General features: G+C 41.7%; 1 pseudogene; it reads right to left on the bottom strand.

The window, feature by feature from the left end:
* Positions 1-548: 548 nt before the first annotated feature.
* On the bottom strand, positions 549-1223 carry LOC109558585 (male-enhanced antigen 1-like; annotated as a pseudogene).
* Between the last annotated feature and the right edge of the window lie 5766 nt (positions 1224-6989).

Below are 6989 nucleotides of genomic sequence, written 5' to 3'. Positions count from 1 at the left end.
TTAAAAAGAATGAATAATGCCATTTGCAGCAACATGGATGGAACTAGAGATTATCATATTAAGTAAAGTAAATCAGGCAAAGAAAGACAAATATCATATGATATTTCTTGTATGTGGAATCTAAAAAATGATACAAATGAATTTATTTACAAAACAGAAACATACAAACTTAGAGAACAAACTTATAATTACCAGGAAGAGTGGAGGGAGAGAAGGGAGATAGATTGGGAGTTTAGGATTGATATACATATATATATATATATATGGGCTTCTTGGTGGCGCAAGTGATAAAGAACCTGCCTGCCATAAGAGAGACTTAAAAAGACTCTGGTTTGATCCCTGGGTCCGGAAGATTCCCTGGAGGAATGTACGGCAACCCATTCCAGTATTCTTGCGTGGAGAATCCCTTGGACAGTGGAGCCTGGCAGGCTATGGTCCATAGGCTGTATATATAGGGAGGATGGAGATGGACATTTCAACCAAGATGTATTCAGTACGGTGCTGGTTCTGGTTTGGAATGCAGGTAGATACAGCCACTCTAAGGGTGGTCACTTCCAGGCAGGCCATTCTGCCTAGCTTGGAGGACCTACTATACCACATCTTCCCACTGGACAACTGATAATCTTCTGAGTCTGGGCAGGAACCCCTGGTGCAGACAGATGTACTCCAGCCATTCTCCTTTTCATCAGTTCTGTGCGTTCTGGGTCCTGGGTCCATGGGAACAGAACTGTGTTTGCTCCATGCTGTAGCTCACTCCTCATCTTCATCTTCATTTTCTAATGATGGGTCTGGCAAATGAAGCCCCAGGGCTGGCAGAGCCAGAGAAGACAGTTAAGGGCCAGTCCTTCAGGGACTTCAGCTCCATCTGCCCAGGAACAATGCCTCCTCTGTCACACATGGATCTGATCCTGGATATCAGCAACTACTTCTCCATCACCCACTGGTGCTGGCTACCTCCTTCTGTTCAGGATCTTGGTTCAGGAGTAGCCAGCTGGTCTTGCTCTCATTTCTTCTGGTTCCTCACTGCTCCAATCCCTAGTGCCCTCTGTAGGGCCCTGGTGTAGCCTGAGTTCCTCAGTCTGATTTCAGAACACATGGTATCTCCCCCCTAGAACTAGAACTACTGCTGCCAATGGGCAGGTGCCACTCAGAGCCAAAGGTTGAATCCCAGGCCCACTCTTTTCAATGATCCTGTATGCCTGCATCAGCTGCTGGTCTGTCATTAACCATTCCATCCAAACTCACCTGTCTCATTACCTAGGACCTTGGCTCTCTAGTGAGAATAAAACAGTCAATGGTTTCAAACTATCTGATTTAACTCTTAAATAAGTTAACAAAAAATAGTGTCTGGAACTAAATTAAGGATTCCTTTGGGTTAAACACCTTTAACCACAATTTCATTGTAATGATTTCAATTTTCAGCTATCTTGGTACTCCTTTTTACAAAATATATCTTCTAAAGAGTTGTCTACAATCCCCTCTTGACTTGTTCCTCCGAGTCTCTTCCTTGAACCCATATGAATGTCTGGTTTTGTTTGTGTATGGTGTTCTTCTTTTTCTCTACCATTTCACCAAAACTGCTCCTGTCAGAGTCACGGGTGACCTCCCCTACCTTCAGAGGGTCAGAACCCTCTCTCTGGCCAGATGTATCCCTTGGTGGGATGGAATCAACCTCACCCTCCCTTCTGACTGATGGTTAGAGGAGATGTGATCACAGATCAGATCAGATCAGATCAGATCAGTCGCTCAGTCGTGTTCGACTCTTCGTGACCCCAGGAATCGCAGCATGCCAGGCCTCCCTGTTCATCACCAACTCTCAGAGTTCACTCAGACTCACATCCATCGAGTCAGTGATGCTATCCAGCCATCTCATCCTCTGTCGTCCCCTTCTCCTCTTGCCCCCAATCCCTCCCAGCATCAGAGTCTTTTCCAATGAGTCAACTCTTCACGTGAGGTGGCCAAAGTACTGGAGTTTCAGCTTTAGCATCATTCCTTCCAAAGAAATCCCAGGGCTGATCTCCTTCAGAATGGACTGGTTGGATCTCCTTGCAGTCCAAGGGACTCTCAAGAGTCTTCTCCAACACCACAGTTCAAAAGCATCAGTTCTTCGGCACTCAGCCTTCTTCACAGTCCAACTCTCACATCCATACATGACCACAGGAAAAACCATAGCCTTGACTAGACGAACCTTTGTTGGCAAAGTAATGTCTCTGTTTTTGAATATGCTATCTAGGTTGGTCATAACTTTCCTTCCAAGGAGTAAGCGTCTTTTAATTTCATGGCTGCAGTCACCATCTGCAGTGATTTTGGAGCCCAGAAAAATAAAGTCTGACACTGTTTCCACTGTTTCCCCATCTATTTCCCATGAAGTGATGGGACCAGATGCCATGGTCTTCATTTTCTGAAAGTTGAGCTTAAAGCCAACTTTTTCACTCTCCACTTTCACTTTCATCAAGAGGCTTTTTAGTTCCTCTTCACTTTCTGCCATATGGGTGGTGTCATCTGCATATCTGAGGTTATTGATATTTCTCCTGGCAATCTTGATGCCAGCTTGTGTTTCTTCCAGTCCAGCATTTTTCATGATGTACTCTGCATATAGGTTAAATAAACAGGGTGACAATATACAGCCTTGATGTACTCCTTTTCCTATTTGGAACCAGTCAGTTGTTCCATGTCCAGTTCTAACTGTTGCTTCCTGACCTGCATACAAATTTCTCAAGAGGCAGATCAGGTGGTCTGGTATTCCCATCTCTTTCAGAATTTTCCACAATTTATTGTGATCCACACTGTCAAAGGCTTTGGCATAGTCAATAAAGCAGAAATAGATGTTTTTCTGGAACTCTCTTGCTTTTTGCATGATCCAGCGGATGTTGGCAATTTGATCTCTGGTTCCTCTGCCTTTTCTAAAACCAGCTTGAACATCAGGAAGTTCATGGTTCACATATTGCTGAAGCCTGGCTTGGAGAATTTTGAGCATTACTTTACTAGCATGTGAGATGAGTGTTATTGTGCGGTAGTTTGACCATTTTTGGCATTGCCTTTCTTTGGGATTGGAATGAAAACTGACCTTTTCCAGTCCTGTGGCCACTGCTGAGTTTTCCAAATTTCCTGGCATATTGAGGGCAGCACTTTCACAGCATCATCTTTCAGGATTTGGAATAGCTCAACTGGAATTCCATCACCTCCACTAGCTTTGTTCATAGTGATGCTTTCTAAGGCGCACTTGATTTCACATTCCAGGATGTCTGGCTCTAGGTCAGTGATCACACCATCGTGATTATCTGGGAAGCCCTCACAGTGCCTTGCAAATGTGTGAGAACCTTGTGGTCTCCACTGAACTACAAAGCAGCCCCCCACCCCCTGCCACAACCACCACTATTTCCAGCTGAGGTTTACCTGTTGTATTTTTTGTTGAAAATTCTGTGAAATCTCCTTTCACCACAAAAATAAGGCCAACGTGATAGACATTGGCCTCTCTCCAGGAAGCACTGCAAACCTACTATACCTTAAAGCAGTAAAGACTTGTTGACACTCCTATATGCACAGCATCATTAAATCCTTCAAGCTGCATAGTTGATCTGCATGGTTGATCTTCTGCCAGTTGTAAACCTCACTGTCTCTAAGCCAAGTACTCCAGTTGGAATTTTGGAAGTGGACAAGGTAATTTTTAAACAAACAATGTTGGATTTAAAAAGATGAAACTGGAACCTATTATACAAAGTGAAGTAAGCCAGAAAGAAAAACACCAATACAGTATACTAACACATATATATGGAATTTAGAAAGATGGTAACAATAACCCTGTGTACGAGACTGCAAAAGAGACACCGATGTATAGATCAGTCTTATGGACTCTGTGGGAGAGGGAGAGGGTGGGAAGATTTGGGAGAATAGCATTGAAACATGTATAATATCATGTATGAAATGAGTCACCAGTCCAGGTTTGATGCACGGTACTGGATGCTTGGGGCTGGTGCACTGGGACGACCCAGAGGGAGGGTAGGGGAGGGAGGAGGGAGGAGGGTTCAGGATGGGGAACGCGGGTATACCTGTGGCGGATTCATTTTGATATTTGGCAAAACTAATACAATATTGTAAAGTTTAAAAATAAAATAAAATTAAAAAAATAATAAATAAAAAAAATAAAAAGTGTCCTGCACCCATAATGTAAAAAGCTGTGGTAGGCATGATCTATTATAAGAAAACTCAGAAAAATTCTATATCTCCATGGGTTGGGGTGGCTCTGTCTCAGCCCTGAAGGGACAGATGAGACCCATTTAAAAAAAGCATGTACACCACCAAAGAAGCCCTTTTTCTCATGTGTACAAAGGGGACCTCATGGCTAGCAGGGATCTTGTCTCAGGCCCTCAGTGTTCACAGAGGTTGGCCTTGGAGATAAATTTGTTGCAGGCATATTTGGAACAACTTCAAACTATGGGCCTCCCGGGGCTTACTTGAGGCAGACACATCGACAACAGCACCTCAAAATGCCAGAGGGAGGGTTTCAATTAAGACAGGGATGGCTCCTCAGAAGATAAGTGGCTTTGCTAAGAACACCAGCATGTGTGTGTGTGTGTGTGTGTGTGTGTGTATGTGTGTGTAGGAGGTGGTAGTGGTACATCTTACAGTTAGTTGTTTGGGATAATAGTATAGGAACCAGGTTTCCTGGTGGGAATTCTTGACTCTTTGTTTATTGCTTCTGTGACCCTGGGCAAACTACTCAACTTCCACGTAGTCCAATTTTTTGTGTGTGCTCAGTTGGTAAGTTGTGTCTGACTCTTTTGCAACCCCATGGACTATAGCCCATCTGGCTCCTCTGTTTACAGGATTTCCCAGGCAAGAATAGTGGAGTAGGCTGTCATTTTCTTCTCCAGGGGATCTTCCAGACCCAGAGATAGAACCCACGTCTCCTGCATTGGCAGGCACAGTCTTTACCACTGTACCACCTGGGAAGCCCCACTCCAATTTTACCTGTTGTAAAATGAGCAAAAAAATGTATCTATACATCTACAGGCAGTTCTGTTTTATTCTGATGCTTATACAAAGGGCCTGAAACCAGCTAGAGGCCAGAATTGAAGAAGTAGCACCTTTGAGCCCCATGGAAGAACACAGAACCAGACACCTCAAAGTCCCCAAACTCCCCCTCCAAACAATAGACTTTTGGGGACAGGCTTCTAATGTGCTTACTTGGACAATATTCAGATCTTTCCAGTGTGTTGATCAAGATTTCCAGAACTCTTTTTAGTTAAGAAACAACTTCATGAAACTGCTGACCAAAAGTCCAGTGGAATAATTAATACCTTGGTTCAATCCCTTGGAAGATTGCCTGGAGAAAGGAATGGCAACCCACTTCAGTATTCTTGTCTGGAAAATCCCATTAACAGAGGACCTGGCAGGCTACAGTCCATCAGATCACAGAGTCAGAATGACTGATTGACTAACATTTCATTTTCATTTAAGGCTAAATTAACCAATGAGGGATATTTTACTGTGGTTGTTTGGAATAATGTTGATGGTTTTTAATGATTGCTGTTTTTGTATCTATAAAGAAGCCTTCCTTGTTCTTTCTTTTCTTTTTTTTTTTGGTCTCTGTCACAGTTTTTTTTAAATTTTAATTGGAGGCTAATTGCTTTACAATATTGTATTGGTTTTGCCATACATCAATTTGAATCTATTAAATTGTTAAGAGTTACAGGCAATGAAAAAAGAAGCTTTTTCTGTTTTCATTCCCTGTAACTCTTAACAATCTAATAGATTCTTTGGTAAACTGAAAATGAAACATTTCAAAATGATTTTCCGATTTTTACTGTCTGCCTTTGTCCACCCCAACCTCAGAAATGTTTTGTCTTTACTTCTCATGGAAATACAGTCATCACAAAGTTTCAAAGAAAAGAAAACCCAGAAGCAATACCGCATTCTTAGAGAATTCATCTTTTTTTTTTTAATTCATCTTTGAGAAAAACAAAGCAAAAAGCATCATCTCCATCCTCTGAAATACTACTCATGAATGAAGAGCCATATGAATTCTCTTTCAGTCTGTAGAAGCTGTGGATGACTTGGAAACAAATTATCCTGAAAGGTTACCCAACACAGATGTCTACCTTGGCTACGGGATAACAAATCATGAAAGGTGCCCAGAGTCCACAGTGACAAGTGCTACTTCTGTTTCTGATTGCCCAGAAATGACTGATACACTTTTAGCATTGCATGCTGAAATCTGGAATAAGCTCTTAACCAGACTTTAAGAGGTAGCTAAAAATAAGCTAAGTGCAAAGCCTAAATGAGGCTGAAAACATTCTCTGAAGCCACAAGGTATTCCCCTTGTATCTTTGTAACATATATGTCAAAATGATCTGACTCAGCCCTTGGCAATTACACAGGAGAGTCCTCACAAAACTCCATGGGAAAAAAACCCAAGAAACTAGAAATATAGGTAGAAAAAGCACACATGTCATGATATGACAAGATGGCCATTGGCTGTGTAAGAAAATAGAAGTTATTGAAACCAAACCAAGAGAATGATAAAATGAATTGTTTCTTTTCAATTAACACAGAAGATAAAAGGACAAATGGAGTGAGGAGAACAGAAACCAGTGTAGGGATGTTGGCAAAAATAACCATGTGGTCATGAAGTTGACAGCCTACCAAGCTATCAGACATGTAAAACTGATGTTTCAATTGTCACAAGGAAAACATTCTAGCAGCTTCATTAGTACTGGGTTAAAAAATGGAATCAACTCCAAGTAGAAAGGACATAAGGCAAGATGCACTGTATAATATCAATTTTTTGACTCCTTTAAATTGAATTGATAAAAAATATCAGCTCCTTCTTATACGAAAAAGCATTCATTTTATAGACAAGACTACTAACCCAAGTAAGATGTTCAAATGAAATTATAAGAGAGTAAACATCCAGATTCAGAATGGCTACTCATTTAAACAGAAATCTCACATTGTCATGGGGTCTCAGGAGCACATGCTATGAGCAT

The sequence above is a fragment of the Bos indicus genome, chromosome 5 (genome assembly GCF_029378745.1).
Source record: "Bos indicus isolate NIAB-ARS_2022 breed Sahiwal x Tharparkar chromosome 5, NIAB-ARS_B.indTharparkar_mat_pri_1.0, whole genome shotgun sequence".
Classification (NCBI taxonomy): Eukaryota; Metazoa; Chordata; class Mammalia; order Artiodactyla; family Bovidae; genus Bos; species Bos indicus.
This window is presented reverse-complemented; position numbering and strand designations above follow the sequence as displayed.